Source organism: Chiloscyllium punctatum, chromosome 9 (assembly GCF_047496795.1).
Source record: "Chiloscyllium punctatum isolate Juve2018m chromosome 9, sChiPun1.3, whole genome shotgun sequence".
NCBI classification, from domain to species: Eukaryota; Metazoa; Chordata; class Chondrichthyes; order Orectolobiformes; family Hemiscylliidae; genus Chiloscyllium; species Chiloscyllium punctatum.
In genome coordinates, this window is record NC_092747.1 from 97,586,406 (window position 1) to 97,612,155 (window position 25,750).

The window sequence follows — 25,750 nt, forward strand, 5'->3', positions numbered from 1 at the left end:
GCTAGTGGCTAGGGAAGAGGGGACAAAGCATATTAACCTCCTCTAGGCATGCCTTCTCCTCAGGAATCAGGGTGGCATCATTGCACATTGAAAGATGGAAAACTGCCAGCAAGGCCATTCAGAGGGTTCAACCCAGGGCACTCCAAGCGTGGGCCTGCCACTCTACTAACGCTCTGCCAGTGACTTCATCACCTCCAATAGTTTAAGCCAAGGATACATGAGATCTGGCCCTCCTGAAAGTTGGAGTCTTCTCTGTCTCCCACTACCAAAGGACATCCACCAAGATCATTTCAGGCAATGCAGAATAGCAATCAGTAGATTGCTTCTACATCATCTATGGATATCAGTGCTGCATTTTGGTGTAGTAATAGAAATAGAAAGATTAATAAATTATAATGGTACAAAGGTAGCTCAGGTTTCTAATCTTTGTATAGATGATTCTTCTTTGTAGATATACATTTAATTTCACTTTATTCATATTCACTGTATTCTCATTATGATGTTAGTTATTGCAATTGTTGGGTGCATTGAACTTTGTTTTCAATTAATGATGTGGATACACCATATATTGGGATATGTCATTAGCAGTGGCATCACTGAGTATCATGACAAGACTGTGGGATTAATCCTCAGAAGTTATTTGTAAAGTTGGATGCTTGGGATGAACCTGGAAAGCGACCTAACCTTCATCCCTCTGTTGGTGCTGCCTGAGCAGTGAGAGTAGCCGAGTTATTGCATGTCTTACTGGCAACCGCATGACAGAGCTCTTTGCAAGGTATTGCTCCCACATATGCCAGTTTGTCATGTGTGACTCCCTGTTACATTACAAATACATGCAGATTCCATTACATGCGTACGGGCTTGCTTGTTCCAGGGGCTGGCAGGATTTTTCCTTCCAGGCACAGGAAGATTTCAATCTTATAGAGGTAATGTTCCAGTCCAACTGGCACTCGCAACCATTGTTCATGTGTGTTAAACTTATGATGGTCTTTTTATATGGCCAACTGTGCTGACCAATAATGCCACCCATCCAAAACCATGCTTCCAAACACAAGGAATTGTACTTTTGAATCTGTTGCAATTTCAAGACTAGTTGCAAGAAATGGTGTGAGTCACTCATCAAACTTTGTCCACACATCCTCTCCTCCTCAGTGACACACCAACCACTCCAAATTCCTTAACCAACCCAATAAAACTATTCATATGTGCACTCTTACCTTTCTACCTCCCATCATTACCCTTGACCCTGTAACCATTACCCTCCACATGCTTGCTGTCCCTTCAAAGCCAATACCATTTTCTGTGCCAATGTCACTATGACCCTCCAGTTATATGCATCAACGGTGCCATAAAATTCCATGACCCCACACCCAATGCATAACACAATACTATACCCAACCTGGGACTCCACCCTACTGTATTCTACTCCCCCCCCCCCCCTTCGTAAGACCATGAGATACACGAGCAGAAATCAGGCCATTCAGCTCATTGCACCTGCTCTGCCATTCAGTCATGTCTGATAGGTTTCTCAACCCCATTCTTCAGCTTTATTCCCGTAACCCTTGATCCCTTGATACTCAAGAGCCTATCTATCTCAGTCTTAAATATACTCAATGACCAGACCTCCATAGCTTTCTGTGGCAAGTAATTCCATAGATTCACTACTCCCTGGCTGAAGAAATTTCTCCTTAACTCCATTCTAAAAGGTTTTCTCTAAGGCTGTGCCCTTGGGTCCTAGTCTCTCCTACCAGTGGAAACATCTTCCTAACATGTTCTCTATCCAGGCCTTTTAGTTTTCTGTAATTTTCAATTAGATTCCATCCCTCATCCTTCTGACCTCCATTGAGTGCAGACGCAGAGTCCTCAAATGTTTCTCATATGTTAAGTTTTTCATTCCTGGGACTAGTCTCATGAACCTTCTCTGAACACGCTCCAAGGCTAGTACAAACTTCTGGAAATATGGGACCCAAGACTGAACAGCACTCTGAATGTGGTCAAATTAGAGCAATACAGGGCCTCAGAAGTACATCCGTGCTTTTATATTCAAGTCCTCTCAAAATAAATGCTATCATTGCATTTGCCTTCCTAAATACTGATTCAACCTGCAAGTTTACTTTGAGAGAATCCTGGACTCGAACTCCCAAGTCTCTTTGCACTTCAGAATTCTGAATTTTCTCCCCATTTAGAAAACAATCCATGCCTCTATTCTTCCTACCAAGGTGCATGACTTCACACTTTCCCACATTTTACTCCATCTGCCACTTCTTTGCCCATTCTGCTAACTTGTCCAAATCCTCTGCAGCCTCCCTGCCTCCTCAATGTTACCCGTTCCTCTACCTATCTTTGTATCTTTGTGGGCGGCACGGTGGCACAGTGGTTAGCACTGCTGCCTCACAGTGCGAGAGACCCGGGTTCAATTCCCGACTCAGGCGACTGACTGTGTGGAGTTTGCACATTCTCCCCGTGTCTGCGTGGGTTTCCTCCGGGTGCTCCGGTTTCCTCCCACAGTCCAAAGATGTGCACATCAGGTGAATTGGTCATGCTAAATTGCATGTAGTGTTAGGTAAAGGGGTAAATGTATGGGAATGGGTGGGTTACGCTTCGGCGGGTCGGTGTGGACTTGTTGGGCCGAAGGGCCTGTTTCCACACTGTAAGTAATCTAATCTAATCTAATCAAACATAGCTAGAATGCCATCAGTTCCGTCATCTAGATCGTTAATGTATAAGTGAAACATTGTGGGCCCAATACTGAGTCTTGTCACCAAATACTTGTCACCAAATGCCATCCTGAGAAAGATCTTTTTATCCCCACTCACTACTTTCTGCCAGACAGCCAAGCATGATCCATGCTAGCACCTTGCCTCTCACACCATGGGCCCTTATCTTACTCAGTAGCCTCCTGTGCGGCACCTTGTCAAAGGCCTTCTTGAAGTCCAGGTAGATAACATCCATTGGCCCTCCTTGGTCGAACAGATTCTAGCAGATTTGTCAGGCATGGTACTTTGGGGAAACCGAGCAAAGGCTATGACAACGGATGAATGGGCACCGCACAACAATCAACAGATAGGAGAGTTCCCTCCCGGTTGGGGAACACTTCAGTGGTCCAGGACCTTCAGCCTCGGACCTTCGGGTGACCATCCTCCAAGGTGGACTTCGGGACAGGCAGCAGAGGAAAGTGGCCGAGCAGAGGCTGATAGCTAAGTTCGGTACCCATAGGGAGGGCCTCAACTGGGACTTTGGGATCATGTCACATTACAGGTGACCACCATTGCACTATACACACACACAGATATTCCTACACACACACACTCTAACATACACACGGGCACAGGTACACACAGACGTGCACACAGACACCCACACACACCCTTATAGACACACACACTCCCACACATGCACCCCCTCACAGACTTAAGACACTCTGCACTCACTACACACACACACACACACACATATTTTCTCACACTCACAACCCCCACCCCAGACAGACACACACACAGAGACAAAGACCCACATGCACACATATATTTTGTGTGGTGAATTTGTACTTGCAGAGTTACATTGCACTTTGCTCAAAAACTGCATACATCCACATAGAACTCTGAGCTCAAAAACTGCATGAATTTATGTAAAACCCTGTTATCTCACTTTTTAGATTAGAATCAATCTAAACATCAGGTCATAGACAGAGAACACAGGGGGCTAACACCTTCAACATATTGTCTAGCTATCACCATTATTAACAGCTAACCCGAGAATGCAACTTTAAAATAAAGGTTAAAAATCACACAACACCAGGTTATAGTCCAACAGGTTTAATTGGAAGCACACTCGCTTTCGGAGCGACGCTCCTGAAGCTAGTGAAAGCTAGTGTGCTTCCAATTAAACCTGTTGGACTATAACCTGGTGTTGTGTGATTTTTAACTTTGTACACCCCAGTCTAACACTGGCATCTCCAAATCTTAAAAAAAAGGTTTTGTGATTTACACATGAAAGAAGTGAAACTATCACTGTATTCTAACAGATGACAGGCTTAACAGACAATCAATTTTTCAATGTAAAATTTCAATTCCATCACACTGCAAATTTTTTGCTATAAATTCTGTGTTACGATCGAGCCCTCCACAATCACCTGATGAAGGAGCGTCGCTCCGAAAGCTAGTGTGCTTCCAATTAAACCTGTTGGACTATAACCTGGTGTTGTGTGATTTTTAACTTTGCACACCCCAGTCCAACACTGGCATCTCTGAATCATGTCCAGGATAAGCACAGTTTATAGCTGCTCCACGTAACTGCAGATAAATGACCAGATCTTTGCCATAATGTAAGGGTACTGGATTTATATAGTTTGGGAATGTTCTCAGTGTGAAAGGCAAATGACATCCTCAGATACTTTGAGAAAATAGATCTCAATCTGTCTTCTTATCCATCTTATTTTCATACAGAGCTACATGTGAAGAGTGGTAGCACTTGCAGAATCAAAGAGGGTGGTCGCAGCTGTAGCCCATGACACCTTATTGAGCTGAAAGCCATCCAGGTAATGGACTTGTGGTTGTTGAACTCAAGGGTCTCTGTAAAACATGTGAGTCACATTCTTTACTTTCCACTGCTTATTCCCTATTTTGTGCACTTTCAGACTCAGTGCTATACTGTAACATTTTTGTATTAGATGCTGGAACCTGGTACTGTGGGCACCTGTTCTCTAAGAGATATAATATGAAATGGATTTCAAAATATGTTCTTTTACTGCTCTTTCTGGTATGCCTAGACTGCATGGCTAATTATATTACCTTACCCTGGCACCTCCCAAAAGCTTGTACCACCTAGCCTTCGTAATTTTTATTGAAAGGAATTTTAATTTTGATTTAAAACAGTGAAGGACAGGGGGCAAGAAATAAAGAGTCGTGGTAAATTGGGAAGATGTGATAATGCTCTGCTTCAGCTGTGCTGGGATCTTGTTTGCTTTTGATTGATTGGAATGTTTTGGAAAAGAGGCACAAAAGAATGCAATCAAAGGTAATGCCAAATTCAAAGCATTTCAAGCTGACAGAAATGTTTAAAAGATTGAAACTTGGTTGGCAGGGGGTGGCAGATACAGTTTGCTGCCAATAAATGTGAAATAGCTTACTCTGCAAAAGAAAACACAACGTGAAGAAGTATAATTCAAACAGTTAGAGATTTGGAACAGAGAGAGAGAGAGAGATTTAGCAATGCATAAAGTGAAAGACCTGAAAATCATTTGAATAGCACATGTGTGGTAAGGCCCCTGTCTCACACCCTTGTGATTTCTTCCCAGTCCTGAAATATGGTGGAAGTTCAGCTCATTAACATCATGATAACTCCTAGCACAATGGCTGAATGCTTACTTTAAGAAACAATAAATGAAGTAGCAATGGTCAAAATCTTCTTGAGGTGATTTACCATATATTAACCATCTTTTATATAGACTCAGCTCCTTAATTAAGCACAAATTCTAAAGCTAGACATAGAAAAAATGGACTAGGCGAAAGTGAGGACTGCAGATGCTGGAAATCAGATCAGAGTGGTGCTGGAAAAACACAGCAGGTCAGGCAGCATCTGACGAACAGGAAAATCGACGTTTCGGGCAAAAGCCCTTCAGAAAAAGTGGATGCAACTTGTGATGGATAAAATACAGGGAGCAAAGTTGAAGTCCAGATGACATAAAAGAAATCATAGGCAAAAGTGAGGACTGCAGTTGATGGAAACCAGAGTTTAGATCAGAGTGGTGCTGGAAAAGCACAGCAGGTCAGGCAGCATCTGAGGAGCAGGAAAATCGATGTTTCGGGCAAACCTGATGAAGGGATTTTGCCTGAAACGTCGATTTTCCTGCTCCTCAGATGCTGCCTGACCTGCTGTGCTTTTCCAGCACCACTCTGATCCTAACCAAAAAAAAATCATGTCAAACTAACTCCCAATAATTTTGAAAATATGACAATTTCATAGCTGTTTCACTATAATACGAACCATAAGAGTGATTTTAACTGCTCTACAGAGGGTATGTAGAGTTAAAATCATCCATGTTACATACACACAGGAAAGATGAGAGAAACTCAACAACACGAATTGTAACCTGATGGAAGACACCTGTCCAAATTTGGCTGAATCAACCTTTAAATCCATGTTAGGGTTTGAAAATGCTTTGAGGACCCAATGATCATACTAACTGGTAGATTATGTAAGGAAGCCTTTTAACTTAACAGGAGAAGATACCAGGGCCAAGAGGTAACCCGAAGAGATGGTATTTCTTCAAGCGAAGTTCACATTTGGATTGAACAGGGAAACTTCTAGGCCTTCCCAATTGCCAATTGTGCCTATACCCAATCGACTCCACCTACATCCCAACAATTTCCTGAACATGTTGGGCCCCATAACTTTTGGAAGACAGAAAGGGTTAACCAAGAAACAAAGCCCCAAATTATTCAGCAAGAAGGAATTAAGGTTTTCTTTTGTGGATTACCAAAATATAAAATGAAAAGTTGTTCTTCGACATGAAGCTATTATGCATGAAGTTCTAACAGTAACAGATGGATAATCATTTGGGTGATTGCCATTTTGAAGCCATTATCCACAAGTACAAAAAAAGGACAAACATGATCTTAGGAAAAATTGATTACTTAAAACATGACTGAATAATGAAACATCAAACTATAATAGTTATGTTCCACTTGTGATAGATAGACAAGCAACAAATGTTATGTTTGATTTACACTTTTCAATTCTCAGCAGAGAAAATTACATGTTTCAGATTGCAAATTCAAAGTATATTACTGGCTGACTAAGGGTAACATTTGTGTAATGGGATAGTTTCTCTGGTTAAACATCACTGTCAATATGATATAGACTGAGTGCTTCCTTGTATGTTAGCCCATGTAGCATAGAACATGAAGTCTTAGTTCTTATTGAAACAGATCTCTTGAAATTTATTAACAATGCAAACTATTTGCATTGTTATAAGGTCTCAGGTTTATGCACAGTCTAGCTTAATAAACAAAAAAAACCCCAAAGATCAGTGGATGCTGGAAATCAGAACAAAAACAGAAATTGCGTTATGCTGAAGAAGGGTCAGTGGATCCAAAATATTAACTCTGATTTTTCACACAGATGCTGCTGACTTTTCCCAGCAATTTTTTTTTGTTAGCCTGCTCCCTGGTTGTTTCCATGATATATTGTTATTGGAAATTATCCTAATGCACTCTATGAATTCATTGTCATAGCGATGCTTTCCAACTTGATTGACCTAATCAACATCATGTTTAAAGTCAGCCATAATTATTTCTCTATTCTTTTTATAAGCTCTAATTATTTGTTGATTTATATCCTTTCTTACAGTGTATCTACTGGTCTATACAAAGTTTGGGAGAAGATTTGTAGCTCGGGTGCTCGTTGTTGTGGTTCTGTTCACCGAGCTGGGAATTTGTCTTGCAAACGTTTTGTCCCCTGTCTAGGTGACATCCTCAGTGGTTGGGAGCCTCCTGTGAAGCGCTTCCTGTGAACCGGAGGAAATAGCACAGAAGCGCTTCACAGGAGGCTCCCAAGCACTGGTCTATACATTACTCCAATGTTTTCTTTCCCTTGCTGTTATTTACCTCCACCAAAATGGACTTTGTATCATTTGAGTCTGGATCATATTTCACAACTGTCCTCAAATAATCTCTTATTGACAGTGCTGCCCATTCCTTCCCTCCTGTCTCCGAAAGGTCAAATATCCCTAAATGTTAAGTTCCCAATTTTGATATCCTGTTGTAAACAAGACTACAAGTTGAGTTCTTGCATGATGTATGCTATGGTAAGATTTGTGATAGAATTACATAAGAAATCTTGCTCTACGACATGCAACTCATACAGCACGTGCCAGCTGCCTGCATGGCAGAAATTGGGTGGGATAGTCTCTGCACACAGACCAGGCATTTGGCCATGGTCAGTCACCTACTCAGTCTGGGAATGATAACTCCGAATAGAGTCATAGAGTCATAGAGATGTACAGCATGAAAATAGATCCTTTGGTCCAACTCATCCATGCTGACCAGATATCCCATCTCAATCTAGTCCCACCTGCCAGCACCCGACCCATAACCCTCCAAATTCATATACCCATCCAAATGCCTCTTAAATGTTGCAATTGTACCAGCCTCCACCACTTCCTCTGGCAGCTCATTCCATACACATACCACCTTCTGCGTGAAAAAGTTGCCCCTGAGGCCTCTTTTATATCGTTCCTCTCTCACCCTAAACCTATGCCCTCTAGTTCTGAACTCCCCGACCCCAGGGAAAAGATTTTGCCTATTTACCCTATCCATACCCCTCAATTTTGTAAACCTTTATAAGGTCACCCTTCAGCCTCCGGTGCTCCAGGGAAAACAGCCCCAGCCTGTTCAGCCTCTCCCGATAGCTGAAATCCTCCAACCCTGGCAACATCCTTGGAAATCTTTTCTGAACCCTTACAAGTTTCACAACATCTTTCCAATAGGAAGGAGACCAGAAATGCATGCAATATTCCAACAGTGGCCTAACCAATGTCCTGTACAGCCGCAACAAGACCTCCCAACTCCTGTACTCAATACTCTGACCAATAAAGGAAAGCATACCAAATGCCTTCTTCACTATCCCATCTACCTGCGATTCCACTTTCAAGGAGCTATGAACCTGCACCCCAAAGCCTCTTTGTTCAGCAACATGCCCTAGGACCTTACCATTAAGTGCATAAGTCTTGCTAAGATTTGCCTACCCAAAATGCAGCACCTCGCATTTGTCTAAATTAAACTCCATCTGCCACCTCTCAGCCCATTGGCCCATCTGGTCAAGATCCTGTTATAATCTGAAGTAACCCTCTTCGCTGTCCACTACACCTCCAATTTTACTGTCATCTGCAAACTTACTAACTGTACCTCTTATGCTCGCATCCAAATCATTTAGGTAAATGACAAAAAGTTGCAGACCCAGCACCGATCCTTATAGCCCTCCACTGGTCACAGGCCTCCAATCTGAAAAACAACCCACTTCCCTCTGTCTTCTACCTTCGAGCCAGTTCTGTATCCAAATGGCTAGTTCTCCACGTATTCTGAGAGAACTGACCTTGTTAATCAGTCTCCCATGGGGAACCTTGTCAAATGCCTTACTGAAGTCCATATAGGTCACATCTACCACTCTGCCCTCATTAATCCTCTTTCTTACTTCCTCAAAAACTCAATCAAGTTTGTGCGACATGATTTACCACACACAAAGCCATGTTGACTATCCATAATTAGTCCTTGCCTTTCCAAATACATGTACATCCTGTGCCTCAGGATTCTCTCCAATAACTTGCTCACCACCGACGTCATGGAGTCAGGGAAATGAGTAAATGGTCAGTCTGATGATAGCAGGGAGAATGATTGCCAAAAATGGTGATGGAATCAAGGTTAGGAGGGGAAGAAGAGACATGTCTCGAGATGGGGGCGAGAATGGTGGTGTGGGCCTTCAAGGTATATGGTAACTAGGCTCAACGGCATGAAAAGCATGTTAAGCTACAAGAGGGGCTTACTGGCAGTGACCTTTATCTTGGCCTCAAGAGGTGGAGAATACAAGAACAGGGTATACATTATTACGGTGTAACATTGGTGTTCAGGTGACAGAGAGCACAGTTGGAGGCAAAGGTGAAACCAATGCTGACTACGTCCATTATGAGTATCATTTGCTGTTCTCTGAATGCAAACTTACTGGAAAATGGCTGGACAATATCCAGGGTGAGTGCCGTTGGTGTCACCTTGATGCGTGAAAGTAAAAGTACCACATCTGCTGGACACTAGTACATTGAAGAGGCAAATACATGAAGTATGCATTTGCAAACTGTAGCTACATTTAATTTGTAAGGAGTTGACCTCGACCGAGTGTTGCAGACTGGCAATTGCAAGAACGATACGCTGAGGGATGTACTGAAACTTGGGACAGCTGCCTCCAAGGAAACTGTAGGAAAAGACCACCATTTACGATCTTTCTGTCAAAGTTAAATGGTGGTCTGTTCAGTTATCAGATCTTCCCAATGCCTCAAATATATGTTAGTGTACAAGTAAGAAATGATTTTGGCTTGTTTGCTGGGGAGAGTCAAACTTCAATATTTGTTTGTTTCTTCATATGCTCCTGTAGAGAACCGAACTGCTTTAAGGACTATATATGTATATAAAGATGTTTTTGTGAACACAATGAGATTTTTGAAATTAAAAAAAGCCACACTTAATTTGCAAAGATTTCATCATTCAATTGCAATGCAGGCAGAGTGAGCCTGCTTAGGGTTCAAATATTAATCAAAGGCAATTTATACCATGGTGCTTGCAAATCTGAAATTGACATCTAAATGATACAGGTTAGTGGCAATGACTTAAAACAAGGAGAATGCTAGTCAAAAGCATCCCATCGGTTGTGGAACTTCCAAGCGTGATATGGGAGGAGAGGAAACATTGCTTCATTACATGTCCTGTAAGTACGATGATAGACTCTACAGAATACAATGAATAGCTGAATGGTCGATGTGCATCAGGGATGAGAAGGGGGTCAGAGTGCAGCAGACACCCCCACTTTCATGTCCACTTGTTTGTCAATCAGCTGGTGCAGCATCTTCACTAAGTTGCTGCATTTGCTGCAGCAAGACTGAGTGGAGCACACATCGGACAACTGTTGCAGGTATCAATGGGTTTAGCAAAGCATCTTGTCTCACCCACCAATCCAATATCCGGCATTTTTGTTTGCATTTAAAAGCATAATACTGCAGATGCTAGAAAGCTGAACCAAACACAGACAGAAATTCAGCAGGTCTGTGGAGAGAGAAACAGAATTAATATCTCCAGTCTGGTTTGACTCTTCAGACTGAAAGGTTTTGGAACCTTTTTGTAATATACTTGGCAGAGGAAGAGTAAGAGGGCAGATGGTATAGAGACTCAATGCAAAAGACTGGTCTTGTCAGGGGCTTGTTTATCTTGTGAAGGGGATCCATTCACCTTAATTTCACCTTCATTCACACCCATTTTATATCTCATTCTCCAACATTAACATCCCCTATGTATTTTGCACTGGTCCTCTATACAATCTGCACTCCTGCTCCTCCTCCGCCTTATCAAAAAAATTTTTTTTTTTAATTTCAACATTCAGTTGTGAAGAAGTCATTATTGGAATCAATTTCTGCTTCCCTCTCCACAGATGCTGGCAAGTTTGCTGAGTTTCTCCGGCATTCTCTGTGTTTGTTATGTTACATAAGCAAGCTAGGTTTGACAATAGAACATTGAACTCAATATGACAAAGAACAAAGAAAATTACAGCACAAGAACAGGCCCTTCAGCCCTCCAAGCCTGTGCTGAATCAGATGCTCGATCTAAACCTGCTGCCTATTTTCTAAGGATCTGTACCTCTTTGCTCCCTACCCATTCATGTATCTGTCTGGATACATCTTAAATGACACTATTGTTCCTGCCCCTGCCACCTCCTCTGGCAATGGGGTCCAGGCACCTACCATCCTCTAGGAGAAAGTGAGGACTGCAGATGCTGGAGATCAGAGCTGAAAAATGTGTTGCTGGAAAAGCGCAGCAGGTCAGGCAGCATCCAAGGAGCAGGAGAATCGACGTTTTGGGCATAAGCCCTGAAGCACCTACCATCCTCTGCGTGATGGACTTTCCACAATTACCTCTCCTAAACTTTTCCCTCTCACTTTGAACTCGTGGCCCCTAGTAAATGAGTCCTCCACTTTGGGAAAAAGTTTCTTGCTATCCACCCTGTTTACACCTCTCATGAGCTTGTCGGCTTCAGTCAGATCCCCCCCTCAACCTTCATCTTTGAAATGAAAATTATCTACTCAACCTCTCCTCATAGCTAGCACCCCCCTTACCAGGCAACATCCTGGTGAACTTCCTCTGCACCCTCTCCAAAGCATCCATGTACTTTTCGTAATGTGGTGACCAGAACTATATGAAGTATTTCAAATGTGGCTGAAGCAAAGTCCCATACAACCATAACATGACCTACCAACTCTTGTACTCAATACCCCTTCCAATGAAGGAAAGCATGCCATATGCCTTCTTGACTACTCTACTGACTTGCGTTGCCTCCTTCAGGGAACAATGGACCTGAACATCCAGACCTCTCAGTACATCAATTTTCCCCAGGATTTTTCCATTTACTATATAGTTCACTCTGGAATTGCGTCTTCCAAAATGAATCACCTCACATTTGTCTGGATTGAACTCCATCTGCCATTTCTCTGCCCCACTCTTCTATCTATCTAAATTCTGCTGTATTCTCTGACAGTCCCTTTCACTATCTAATACTCCACCAACCTTAGTGTCATCTGCAAACTTGTTAATGAGGCAACCTATACCTTCCTCTAAATCATTTATGTATATCACAAACAACAGTGGTCCTAGCAAAGATCCCCGTGGGACATCACTGGTCACAGGTCTCCATTTTGAGAAGCTCTCTTCTACTACTACACTTCTCCTGTTGCCCAATCAGTTCACTGTCCATCTAGCTGGAACACTCTGGACCCCCATGCAACTTCACTTTCTCCATCAGCCTACCATGGGGAACCCTATCAAACACCTTCCTAAAGTCCACGTATATGACATCTACATTCCTTCCCTCATCAATCAACTTTGTCACGTCTTCAAAGAATTCTATTAGTCTTGTAAGACATGACCGTCCCTGCACAAAACCATGCTGCCTATCACTGATAAGTCAATTTTCTTCAAAATGGGTATGTATACTATCCCTCAGTATGTTCTCCAGTAGCTTCCCTACCATGACGTCAGGCTCACCGGCCTATAATTACCTAGGTTCTCCCTGCTCCTCTTCTTAAACAAGGGGACAACATTAGCAATTCTCCAGTCCTCTGGGACCTCCCCTGTGTTCAAGGATGCTGAAAAGATATCTGTTAAAGCTCCAGCTACTTCTTCCCTCACTTCACTCAGTAACCTGGAATAGATCCCATCTGGACCCGGGGACTTGTCTACATTAATGTCTTTTCGAGTACCCTCCCTCCTTATGCCAACATGACCTAGAGTAATCAAAGATCTATCCATAACCTCAGCATCTTCCATGTCTCCCTCCTCAGTGAATACCAATGCAAAGTACTCATTAAGAAAGTTTCATCAGTCTTCAGTCATCTGGATCTTATGTACACATCCTTTTTCCTCTTAGCTAGTCTCACAATTTCACCTGTCATCCATGGTTCCCTAATCTTGCCATTTCTATCCCTCATTTTCAAAGGAACATCTCTCTCTTGAACTCTAATCAACCTCTCTTTAATAGCCTCCCACATTTCGAATGTGGATTTCCCTTCAAACAGCTGCTCCCAATCTACATTCCCCAGCTTCTGCCGAGTTTTGGTATAGTTGACCTTCCCCCAATTTAACACTCTTCCTTTAGGACCACTCTCGTCTTTGTCCATGAGTATTCTAAAACTAATGGAATTGTGATCACTATTCCCAGAGTAATCCCTGACAGAAGCAACTGAAACTATGTAAGAAATCCAAATGCCCAGAGAAACCCAAAATGTGACATAATGTTCCACAGCATCTCCTTCCTATTGGAAGGATGTTATGAAACTTGAAAGGGTGCTGAAAAGATTTACAAGGATGTTGCCCGAGTTGGAGGAATTGACCTATAGGGAGAGGCTGAATAGGCTAGGCCTATTTTCCCTGGAGTGTTGGAGGCTGAGGGGTGACCTTATAGAGGTTTATAAAATCATGAGGGGCATGGATAGGATAAATAGACAAGGTCTTTTCCTTGGGGTGGGGCAGTCCAGAACTAGAGGGCATAGGTTTAGGGTGAGAGGGGAAATCTTTAAAAGGGACCTTAGGTGCAACATTTTCATGTGAAGGTCAGTGCGTATATGGAATGAGCTGCCAGAGGAAGTGGTGGAGGCTGGTACAATTACAGTATTTAAAAGGCATCAGGATAGGTATCCGAATAGGAAGGGTTAAGAGGGGTTTGGGCCAAGTGCTAGCAAATGAGACTAGATTAGGATAGGATATCTGGTTGGCATGAGTGAGTTGGACTGAAAGGTCTGCTTCCGTGCTGTATATCTCAACGACTCTATGTGAAAAAGAGGAAACCAATGAACAACACTTCCAAAGTTCCATCCATGGCAAGAGACTATGCCAGTAAAGTCCAGGAAGTATTTACAACTATACAGTTTACAGGTATCCTTCAGATAATATATGTTGTCATACAATGAAGCAAGGAACTGTGATGCTGGGTTAACTGGAACAAACAAAAACAAAAAGTGCTGGAGAAACTCAGCAGTTCTCACAGCATTTGTAGAGAGAAAAACAGAGTTAACTTTTTGAGTCCAGTGATCCTCTTTTTGAGTCCAGTGATCCTTCATCATATTTGAAATGGCGGTACTTATGCTGGTGACGGATGGTGGCATTGAAGGAATTGGGGGAAGGTTAGGGCAGGAGGGAGACACACAGATGGAAGCAGTAACAGCAATTGTTGGAAAAACTCAGCAGGTTCTCTTTGTGAAAAGAAATCAGTTAATGTTTTGTGTCCAGTGACCCTTCTTTTGTTTCTGTTTTTTTGTTATTTCTGATTTCCAACATTTGTAGTTATCTTGTTTTGCTTTTGTTTAGATGGAGACAATGCCAGAGACAGAAAGAAAGAGAAAGTACAAGAGAGTGAAGCAGACAAAGGAATTGTGGATTGTAAGTCAAAGGAAGAGATGAAGTTGAATAAGTCACAATACAGATGATGAGTAGCTGAAAATGTGTTGATTGTGCTGAAAGCAACCTGCACAGAAGAGGACATGGGGGTGTGGAGATGTATAATGAATGTGGAGGGAGATATCCATGCTTTGAACTTAGTGAATTCAATGTTGCCCTGAGGGCTGGAAGGTACCAAGGTGGAATATGAGGTATTCTTTCTCCAGCTTGTACTGAGATTTGCTGGAGCATTGCAGCAGGCCTGAGACAGAAATGCTGACATGGGAACACTGTGGTGTGTTGAGTTGGCAGGCAACTGGAAGCATGGGGTTTTATGAATAGAGCAGAGGTGTTTGGCAAAGCAGTCACACAGTGTGCATTTCATCTCTGCAGTGTAGAGGGAGACTGCATGGGGAGCAGCATTACTCATAGTTCCTGCTATCACTACTCAGCTTCTCTGCTTTCTGGCTTACTGTCAGCAACCCTTTGTCTATTTCCCATGTTTTCTCTCTCTCTCTCTCTCTCTCTCTCTCTCTCTGCCTCACTCCTTAACCCATCTCCACTGTCATCAGCATAAGTACCACCAGTTCCCAGCTGCTTTCAGTTCTGACAAAGTGTCACTGACATTGAAACAGTAACTCTGTTTTTCTCTCTGCAGATTCTGCCAGACTTACTGAGATTTTTCTGCACTTTCCATTTTAGAACATTGTTAATTTGCCATTCCATATCAATATCGTTAGACAGCTCCATCTGAGTAATATTCTCCAAAAGGAATGAACTATGTGCACCAAATGACAAAGGTGACACCAAGTGCACTTAACACACATTCAGAAAACTGGCAGAATGTGGTGTACCCCGCACATCACAAGTTAACTGCTTATAACAATTCTGAAATGCCACACATTGTTATTTTTCATCTTAAAGACTAATACAGCTTCACAAGATGGATAGCTGAATCCTTTTAGCTCATTGATCCAGTAGGACCGGTTATCACTGAGGTAAAAACAATGACTGCAGATGCTGAAAATCAAATACTGGATTAGTGGTGCTGGAAGAGCACAGCAGTTCAGGCAGCAGACCGGCATGCACACTTCTGCATTTTGTTATGATCCACAAAGAAATAAACCTGTCAATTGCAACAGCAAACCATTGAAACTATCCATGACCTGACATTACCCTGACAGCTTTAACGCTATTGACAACATTAAAAGCAATTAAGTGTTAACATCTGAAAGATGATACCCAACCCAGCATTGAGCCTCCTCTAAGACAAGCTCAAACTGGATTTGGATTGCTTAGTGTGGAAAATTGAGCACCATACTGATTAGTGCAGCTTGATTACTTCCCTTTTGAAGAAAGATGGCACCATATGTGTATGTTTATATCCAAGGTGAGTGAATGTTGCACTAAAGAAATTTCTCAGCACAGGCCCAGCGACATATCTCATCATATTGTATCAAAGTTGCCTTATTAACTACCAACTCCTCCACCATAGCATCTGTCTTGAACAATTTTAGTCCAATCTTACCATGTTTACCAAAGCATAACTCACCACTCACCAAAAGACCAGCATGTATTGTGGCCACGCTAACTTTAAAAGACTGCTGCGTATCAGGTCCAACACAAGCAATCTGGTATTGCCCTTCACTGACAATAGAATGGCACAGCAGCCACAAAACCATGCTGCTTACACCACATAACACTGACAACACATTCTCGCACATTCAAACATTCTCTCATCCTGGTCGCTGCTTAACCACCCCAGTTACCTATCCTTAGCTACACCCTTTATAAACACCCTCACTAAGTCACCACTACTCTTTCCTCAATTCCCACTGGGCACTCTCTTCTTATCATTGTTGAGGAGAAGGACGCCATATAGAGGCAAGCAATTAGATATATGAGCTTTTGTATACGGCAACCGAAAGGGAATACAAACAAAGCAAACAAAGTTTGCAGTTCGCTCCCTCAATGTAAACCAAATACTGGCATCATTGTCAATGTCTATTTAATATGCCAGGATGGTTTACTGCACCCAGCTGTCATCTACTGGAAATGAGTATCAATCTGGTCCTGTCTGCCCTGTAGCTCTGTCATTCACAAGGAGAACTCCCTCCTCACCATTGTCCTCATTCTATCCTCAGGAGGATGCTCTTAATTCCCCAAGCTCATGCCCGTCGTGTGGAGCATAAAATGCCAGGATGTTGTGGCCCACTCTGACTGGAGGGCCCTCCATAACAATCCAAGCAAGAGAACTGCAACTTCAACAGTCCCATACTCTGCTCCACCATGTCCCTAGACAAAGCATGTACACTCTGCATCAGTCAGCGGGTTGCACAATGGAGTCATGTGCCATGGTCAGAGTTCCTTGATTCCTTACAAGCAGCTTTGACAGGCACATGGACCCTCAAGTGTGCCAAATACATGAGAAAACTTCAGGATTTAAGAGCTGAGTGACCTGCCAGCAGTAGACAAATGCCTACAGGAAGTGGTAATGTGTAATCATAGATCACATGATCATTGATTGGACCCCCTTCCTGCTGATGAATTCTGGCAAGTTTTAACATGGCCATCTCACTGCCATGTGAGAAATCCTGCACCTGGGGGAAGCCAGCTTTGTTCCTGAAACCCATCTCGCAGTTGCAGCACTGACCTTATATTGGGGAGACATGTAAATGGCATCAGTTACTGTCCTGATGCATTTGTGGGTGTATGGCTGAGGGCAGCCACCATTCTCTGACATTCAAAATGGCTGGCAACTTCACAGTCACCAGGCGAGATAGCCGCTCATTCCAGCATCCCTAAGGACTGCTCTAGCAGTTCTCACGATTCCATCATAGTGTCCCAGGATGTACGGAGTCTGTGTCAACATGACACCTCACTTATTCAAAGGAAATGGATTTTACTGAGGGGCCTGTCTCTGAGCTGGGTGCTTCTCATCCTCTACACTGACCTGCCACTGCCTCTTGACTGATCAATGGCCCTGGTCCTCTTGTATTCACCTTCACCTTGTTCAGAAGACAGCCACCAGTGGCAGGGCACATGAATCTGAGTGGAAATGATCTAAAGTGGGAGTAGAATGTTGTCTTGTTCCTTTTTCAATCACTTGCAGCCAACTCCAACCAGAATGAATTTGCCCAGGTGTCCCACAATACCAAGGTGGTCAAGTCAATACAAACTCAAGCAATACATTCCCACTTTATTAGGAACAAAATTACAATAATCTTTAATACTAAACTTACTATCCCTAATCCTATTTGGCCCCTTAAGGTTACAATACCTCACAAGTCTCTTGTAGGTTTACGCAGCCGTGCTCCCTGTGTCTCTGGGTCTGTGAAGATGATTTCTTCCTCGTGCGCTCTCGCTCTCTCTCTCTCTCTCTCTCTCTCTCTCTCTCTCTCGATGGTCAGCTGGTCTCTGCCACTTGCTTTCATTGGCAGGCCTCAGATAATTTCAAGAGCAAGGGGTCTGCAGGGGAACTCTGTTTTTGTACCATTTAGATGGATTTCTGGAACTTTCTATAGTTCTGACCAATCAGGGAAATACACTTAATTGTTTGAAACAGGATTCAGTCATTTAGATGACAGGCTGCTGTCAGTTTCTTTGTGTAGCAAGACCCAGTGCCTTTCTATCTGTGCTGTCCTTTATTTGGTGGACAAAGTTTAAAATCACACAACACCAGGGTAGAGTCCAAAAGGTTTATTTGGAAGCTCTAGCTTTTGGAGTGCTGCTCCCTCATTAGGTCATTGTGGAGCAGGCTCGTAAGACACAGAATTTATAGGAAAAGATCTCAGTGTCATGCAACTGAAATGATTTATTGAACAAACCTAGATTGATGTTAAGTTTTTTATCTTTTATAATGGGTTGCAGGTTTTGGTTCGTTAATATGTAAAACCCAGAACTTCTTTTAAGTCACACTAGTGAGATAACTTATGGTTTCACAAAAAAAAGTGATATCTCAGCTCAGACAATGCATTAAAGGTATAAGGTAAAAACAATGACTGCAGATGCTGAAAACCAAATACTGGATTAGTGGTGCTGGAAGAGCACAGCAGTTCAGGCAGCATCCAACGAGCAGCGAAATCGACGTTTCGGGCAAAAGCCCTTCATCAGGAATAAAGGCAGTGAGCCTGAAGCATGGAGAGATAAGCTAGAGGAGGGTGGGGGTGGGGAGAGAGTAGCATAGAGTACAATGGGTGAGTGGGGGAGGAGATGAAGGTGATAGGTCAAGGAGGAGAGGGTGGAGTGGATAGGTGGAAAAGAAGATACTGGATTAGTGGTGCTGGAAGAGCACAGCAGTTCAGGCATGCTTCCAACAAGCAGCGAAATCGACGTTTCGGGCAAAAGCCCTTCATCAGGAATAAAGGCAGTGAGCCTGAAGCGTGGAGAGATAAGCTAGAGGAGGGTGGGGGTGGGGAGAAAGTAGCATAGAGTGCAATGGGTGAGTGGGGGAGGGGATGAAGGTGATAGGTCAAGGAGGAGAGGGTGGAGTGGATAGGTGGAAAAGAAGATAGGCAGGTCGGACAAGTCAAGGAGACAATAACTGAGCTGGAAGTTTGAAACTAGGATGAGGTGGGGGAAGGGGAAATGAGGAAGCTGTTGAAGTCCACATTGATGCCCTGGGGTTGAAGTGTTCCGAGGCGGAAGATGAGGCGTTCTTCCTCCAGGCGTCTGGTGGTGAAGGAGCGGCGGTGAAGGAGGCCCAGGACCTCCATGTCCTCGGCAGAGTGGGAGGGGGAGTTGAAATGTTGGGCCACGGGGCGGTTTGGTTGATTGGTGCGGGTGTCTCGGAGATGTTCCCTAAAGCGCTCTGCGAGGAGGCGCCCAGTCTCCCCAATGTAGAGGAGACCACATCGGGAGCAACGGATACAATAAATGATATTGGTGGATGTGCAGGTGAAACTTTGATGGATGTGGAAGGCTCCTTTAGGGCCTTGGATAGAGGTGAGGGAGGAGGTGTGGGCACAGGTTTTACAGTTCCTGCGGTGGCAGGGGGAAGTGCCAGAATGGGAGGGTGGGTCGTAGGGGGGTGTGGACCTGACCAGGTAGTCACGGAGGGAACGGTCTTTGCGGAAGGCGGAAAGGGATGGGGAGGGAAATATATCCCTGGTGGTGGGGTCTTTTTGGAGGTGGCGGAAATGTCGGCGGATGATTTGGTTGATGCGAAGGTTGGTAGGGTGGAAGGTGAGCACCAGGGGCGTTCTGTCCTTGTTACGGTTGGAAGGGTGGGGTCTGAGGGCGGAGGTGCGGGATGTGGACGAGATGCGTTGGAGGGCATCTTTAACCACGTGGGAAGGGAAATTGCGGTCTCTAAAGAAGGAGGCCATCTGGTGTGTCCTATGGTGGAACTGGTCCTCCTGGGAGCAGATACGGCGGAGGCGGAGAAATTGGGAATACGGGATGGCATTTTTGCAAGAGATAGGGTGGGAAGAGGTGTAATCCAGGTAGCTATGGGAGTCAGTGGGTTTGTAAAAAATGTCAGTGTCAAGTCGGTCGTCACTAATGGAGATGGAGAGGTCCAGGAAGGGGAGCAAGGTGTCAGAGATAGTCCAGGTAAATTTAAGGTCAGGGTGGAATGTGTTGGTGAAGTTGATGAATTGCTCAACCACCTCGCGGGTGTACGAGGTGGCGCCAATGCAGTCATCAATGTAGCGGAGGAAGAGGTGGGGAGTGGTGCCGGTGTAATTACGGAAGATCAACTGTTCTACATAGCCAACAAAGAGACAGGCATAGCTGGGGCCCATACGTGTGCCCACGGCTACGCCTTTGGTCTGGAGGAAGTGGGAGGATTCAAAGGAGAAATTGTTAAGGGTGAGGACCAGTTCGGCCAAACGAATGAGAGTGTCAGTGGAAGGGTACTGTTGTGGACGTTTGGAGAGGAAAAAACGGAGGTCTTGGAGGCCCTGGTCCTGGCGAATGGAGGTGTAGAGGGATTGGATATCCATGGTGAAGGTCTGGAGGAAGTGGGAGGATTCAAAGGAGAAATTGTTAAGGGTGAGGACCAGTTCGGCCAAACGAATGAGAGTGTCAGTGGAAGGGTACTGTTGGGGACGTTTGCAATTTCTCCTTTGAATCCTCCCACTTCCTCCAGACCAAAGGCGTAGCCGTGGGCACACGTATGGGCCCCAGCTATGCCTGTCTCTTTGTTGGCTATGTAGAACAGTTGATCTTCCGTAATTACACCGGCACCACTCCCCACCTCTTCCTCCGCTACATTGATGACTGCATTGGCGCCACCTCGTGCTCCCGCGAGGAGGTTGAGCAATTCATCAACTTCACCAACACATTCCACCCTGACCTTAAATTTACCTGGACTATCTCTGACACCTCGCTCCCCTTCCTGGACCTCTCCATCTCCATTAGTGACGACCGACTTGACACTGACATTTTTTACAAACCCACTGACTCCCATAGCTACCTGGATTACACCTCTTCCCACCCTATCTCTTGCAAAAATGCCATCCCGTATTCCCAATTTCTCCGCCTCCACCGTATCTGCTCCCAGGAGGACCAGTTCCACCATAGGACACACCAGATGGCCTCCTTCTTTAGAGACCGCAATTTCCCTTCCCACGTGGTTAAAGATGCCCTCCAACGCATCTCGTCCACATCCCGCACCTCCGCCCTCAGACCCCATCCCTCCAACCGTAACAAGGACAGAACGCCCCTGGTGCTCACCTTCCACCCTACCAACCTTCGCATCAACCAAATCATCCACCGACATTTCCGCCACCTCCAAAAAGACTCCACCACCAGGGATATATTTCCCTCCCCATCCCTTTCCGCCTTCCGCAAAGACCGTTCCCTCCGTGACTACCTGGTCAGGTCCACACCCCCCTACGACCCACCCTCCCATTCTGGCACTTCCCCCTGCCACCGCAGGAACTGTAAAACCTGTGCCCACACCTCCTCCCTCACCTCTATCCAAGGCCCTAAAGGAGCCTTCCACATCCATCAAAGTTTCACCTGCACATCCACCAATATCATTTATTGTATCCGTTGCTCCCGATGTGGTCTCCTCGACATTGGGGAGACTGGGCGCCTCCTCGCAGAGCGCTTTAGGGAACATCTCCGAGACACCCGCACCAATCAACCAAACCGCCCCGTGGCCTAACATTTCAACTCCCCCTCCCACTCTGCCGAGGACATGGAGGTCCTGGGCCTCCTTCACCGCCGCTCCTTCACCACCAGACGCCTGGAGGAAGAACGCCTCATCTTCCGCCTCGGAACACTTCAACCCCAGGGCATCAATGTGGACTTCAACAGCTTCCTCATTTCCCCTTCCCCCACCTCATCCTAGTTTCAAACTTCCAGCTCAGCACTGTCTCCTTGACTTGTCCGACCTGCCTATCTTCTTTTCCACCTATCCACTCCACCCTCTCCTCCTTGACCTATCACCTTCATCCCCTCCCCCACTCACCCATTGCACTCTATGCTACTTTCTCCCCACCCCCACCTTCCTCTAGCTTACCTCTCCACGCTTCAGGTTCACTGCCTTTATTCCTGATGAAGTGCTTTTGCCCGAAACGTCGATTTCGCTGCTTGTTGGATGCTGCCTGAACTGCTGTGCTCTTCCAGCACCACTAATCCAGTATTAAAGGTATAAGGTCTGTCTATATAGAACATAGAACATAGAACAATACAGCACAGAACAGGCCCTTCGGCCCACGATGTTGTGCCGAACTTCTAACCTAGATTAAGCACCCATCCATGTACCTATCCAAATGCCGCTTAAAGGTCGCCAATGATTCTGACTCTACCACTCCCACGGGCAGCGCATTCCATGCCCCCACCAGTCTCTGGGTAAAGAACCCACCCCTGACATCTCCCCTATACCTTCCACCCTTCACCTTAAATTTATGTCCCCTTGTAACACTCTGTTGTACCCGGGGAAAAAGTTTCTGACTGTCTACTCTATCTATTCCCCTGATCATCTTATAAACCTCTATCAAGTCACCCCTCATCCTTCGCCGTTCCAACGAGAAAAGGCCGAGAACTCTCAACCTATCCTCGTACGACCTACTCTCCATTCCAGGCAACATCCTGGTAAATCTTCTCTGCACCCTCTCCAAAGCTTCCACATCTTTCCTAAAGTGAGGCGACCAGAACTGCACACAGTACTCCAACTGTGGCCTAACCAAAGTCCTATATCTCAATCTTGAGCCAGACTAGTTCTCTTTTCAAAGTGGAATTTATAAAATATTTCATGGATTGACTGCCTGCATTGACTACCTGCAGATTGTATGCCTTTTGAACAAAATAGAATGTATCTGCAAATATAATTTTACAAATGCAAATTCACCCATAAATTTGTATGTGTGTGCATACATGAGAGAGAGAGAGAGAGAATGTGAATGTGTGTGTGTGCGTGTTTGTGTGTGAGTGTGAATACACGTGAAAGAGTGTGTTTGCGTGTATGCATGCTTGGTAAGGTAGGTCATGATTTGGAGATGCCGGTGGTGGACTAGGGTGTACAAAGTTAAAAATCACACAACATCAGGTTATAGTCCAACAGGTTTAATTGGAAGCACTAGCTTTCGGAGCGACGCTCCTTCATCAGGTGATAGTGGAGGGCTCAATCATAGCAAAAATTTGCAGTGTGATGGAATTGAAATTATACATTGAAAAATTGATTGTCTGTTAAGCCTTTCATCTGTTAGAATACAGTGATAGTTTCACTTCTTTCATGTGTAAATCACAAAACCCTTTTTTTAAAGGTTTTTTAAAGCTATCACCATTTTTAACAGCTAACCCGAGAATGCAACTTTAAAAAAAAGTTTTATGATTTACACATGAAAGAAGTGAAACTATCACTGTATTCTAACAGATGAAAGGCTTAACAGACAATCAGTTTTTCAATGTATAATTTCAGTTACATCACGCTGCAAATTTTTGCTATAAATTCTGTGTTACGATTGAGCCCTCCACTATCACCTGATGAAGGAGCGTCGCTCTGAAAGTTAGTGTGCTTCCAATTAAACCTGTTGGACTATAACCTGGTGCTATGTGATTTTTAACTTGGTAAGGTATGTGTGTGAGTGTGATGGAGTATATGCCTGTGAGAGGGTGTGTACGTGGGTGTGTGTGGGGGGAGCTCATGAGGATGGCTTCAACCAGGACCCCACTACACTATATACTCTCTCACACAGATACACACACACACACACGCACGCAGACCCTCTCTCATACACATGCTCTGTCTCATACACATACATACATGCCCCACAATCACACCCATGCACACACCTCCTCACAAGCTTATACTCCATCACACTCATACATACACTTTACCAAGCATGCACACATGCAAACACACATTCTCTCACGCACATTCATACTCACAAGCACACACTCACATGCACAAGCTCACACTCTCTCTCTATCTCATGCACGCAGTCACGCATGTAAGTCTATGGGGTGAATGCATTTGCAGAATTATATGGCCAACTTGGCCAAACAGCAAGGGATGTTGGATAGATTGGTTAAGTGAAACTCGGAAATCACAAAACCCAAAAACCACGCAAAGTGCAAACACAGCAGCCAGGTGCTAATGACATTGGCATAATGTAAAAGGCAACAGTTCTTCAGCAAAGACACCCCCCTACAACTTATCCACTAAACAAAGGACAATCTAACAGAAAGGCAGCAGGTCTTGCTTCACAAAGTCACTGACAGTAGCATGTTATCTGAATGATTAATTCATGTTTCAAACTATTAAGTGTATCTCCCTGATTGGTCAGAACTATAGAATGTCCCAGGAAAACATCTAAAAGGTATAAAAACAGATTTCACCTGCAGACCCCTCTCTCTTGGAACTGGTCTTGGAATCGTCTGAGGCCTTCTAAGGTCAGCAGCATGGCAAGATGCAGAGATCAGCTGACCATCCAGAGAGAGAGAGGAAGAAAGCAGTTTCACAGACACAGAGACAGAGCCACAGGGAGCACAGCTGGATAAATCTACAAGAGATGACGGAAGTATTGTAACCTTTAGGAGGATTAATAGGATTAAATTTCCTACAGTGTGGAAACAGGCCCTTCGGCCCAACCAGCCCTCCGAAGAGTAACCCACCCAGACCCATTTCCTTCTGACTAATGCACCTAACACTCTGGTCAATTTACCATGGCCAATTCACCTGGCCTGCACATCTTTGGACTGTGGGAGGAAACCAACGCAGACATGGGGAGAATGTGCAAACTCCGCACAGATAGTCACCCAAGGCTGGAATTGAACTTTGGACCCTGGTGCTGTGGGGCAGCAGTGCTAACCACTGAGCCATCCTAGGGATAGTATGTTTAGTATTAAAGGTTATTGTAATTTTGTTCCTAATAAAGTGGGACTGTTTTACTTTGGTATCGGCTTGAGTTCATATTGATTTGACTGCTTTGGTATTGTGGGACATCTGGGCATAGTCAATTATAACATTCGGTTTGGAGTTGGCTGCAACTTTAAGAAGCAGGCAACAAAAAGGAGTAAAAGATTTTAGATTTCAGAATAGTCATTGGTAACTGACCTTGCAGATGAGGGGTGAGGACACTGCCCCACAGTGAGATATGCTCTGTAACAGGAGACAATGTCTCTGTTACCCATTGATATTCATCCTCAGTATGTTTAGCAACTAGATACCTCACGAACTGAGTGACCAGCACAAGTTACTAAAAGGAAAATGCCTGCATTGCTTCAACATCTTTCCTACCCACTTACATGACAGATGATGAAGCAATGATATGTAGCCCACAATTTGGCCAGCATTGAATTTTCGCAACATCATTGCTGCTCCCTTCACCAGTATTGAGATGCCATTGTGCAGTATGCGAGCATCAAGGTTATGGTGCACATTTCTTTGGCCAGTTACTGACGCCTAAGCACTTTCATTCTGGACGCATAGCAAATGAGTGATTAAATGATTATGAATTAAATACAGCTGGGATTTGAACATGGCTGCTTTATGCATTTGTTGATTCATTCTCCTGGCATTCAGCAAATGCGTAACCCTTGCTTTTACTCATTAAACTGATACTGTAACGATTCTGCACATTGAGAGGTTATTTTGTTCTTCTTTTTATTAA

At 44.3% G+C, this 25,750-nt stretch overlaps 1 long non-coding RNA gene across 1 annotated transcript in view; it reads left to right on the forward strand.

The window, feature by feature from the left end:
• LOC140481024 (uncharacterized) overlaps positions 1 to 25,750 on the forward strand; it is a 36,768-nt gene that overhangs the window by 1,247 nt on the left and 9,771 nt on the right. The window contains exon 2 of the long non-coding RNA XR_011961459.1: positions 4,446 to 4,582. This is a non-coding gene — a long non-coding RNA (uncharacterized lncRNA). The remainder of the gene's footprint in view (positions 1 to 4,445; positions 4,583 to 25,750) is intronic.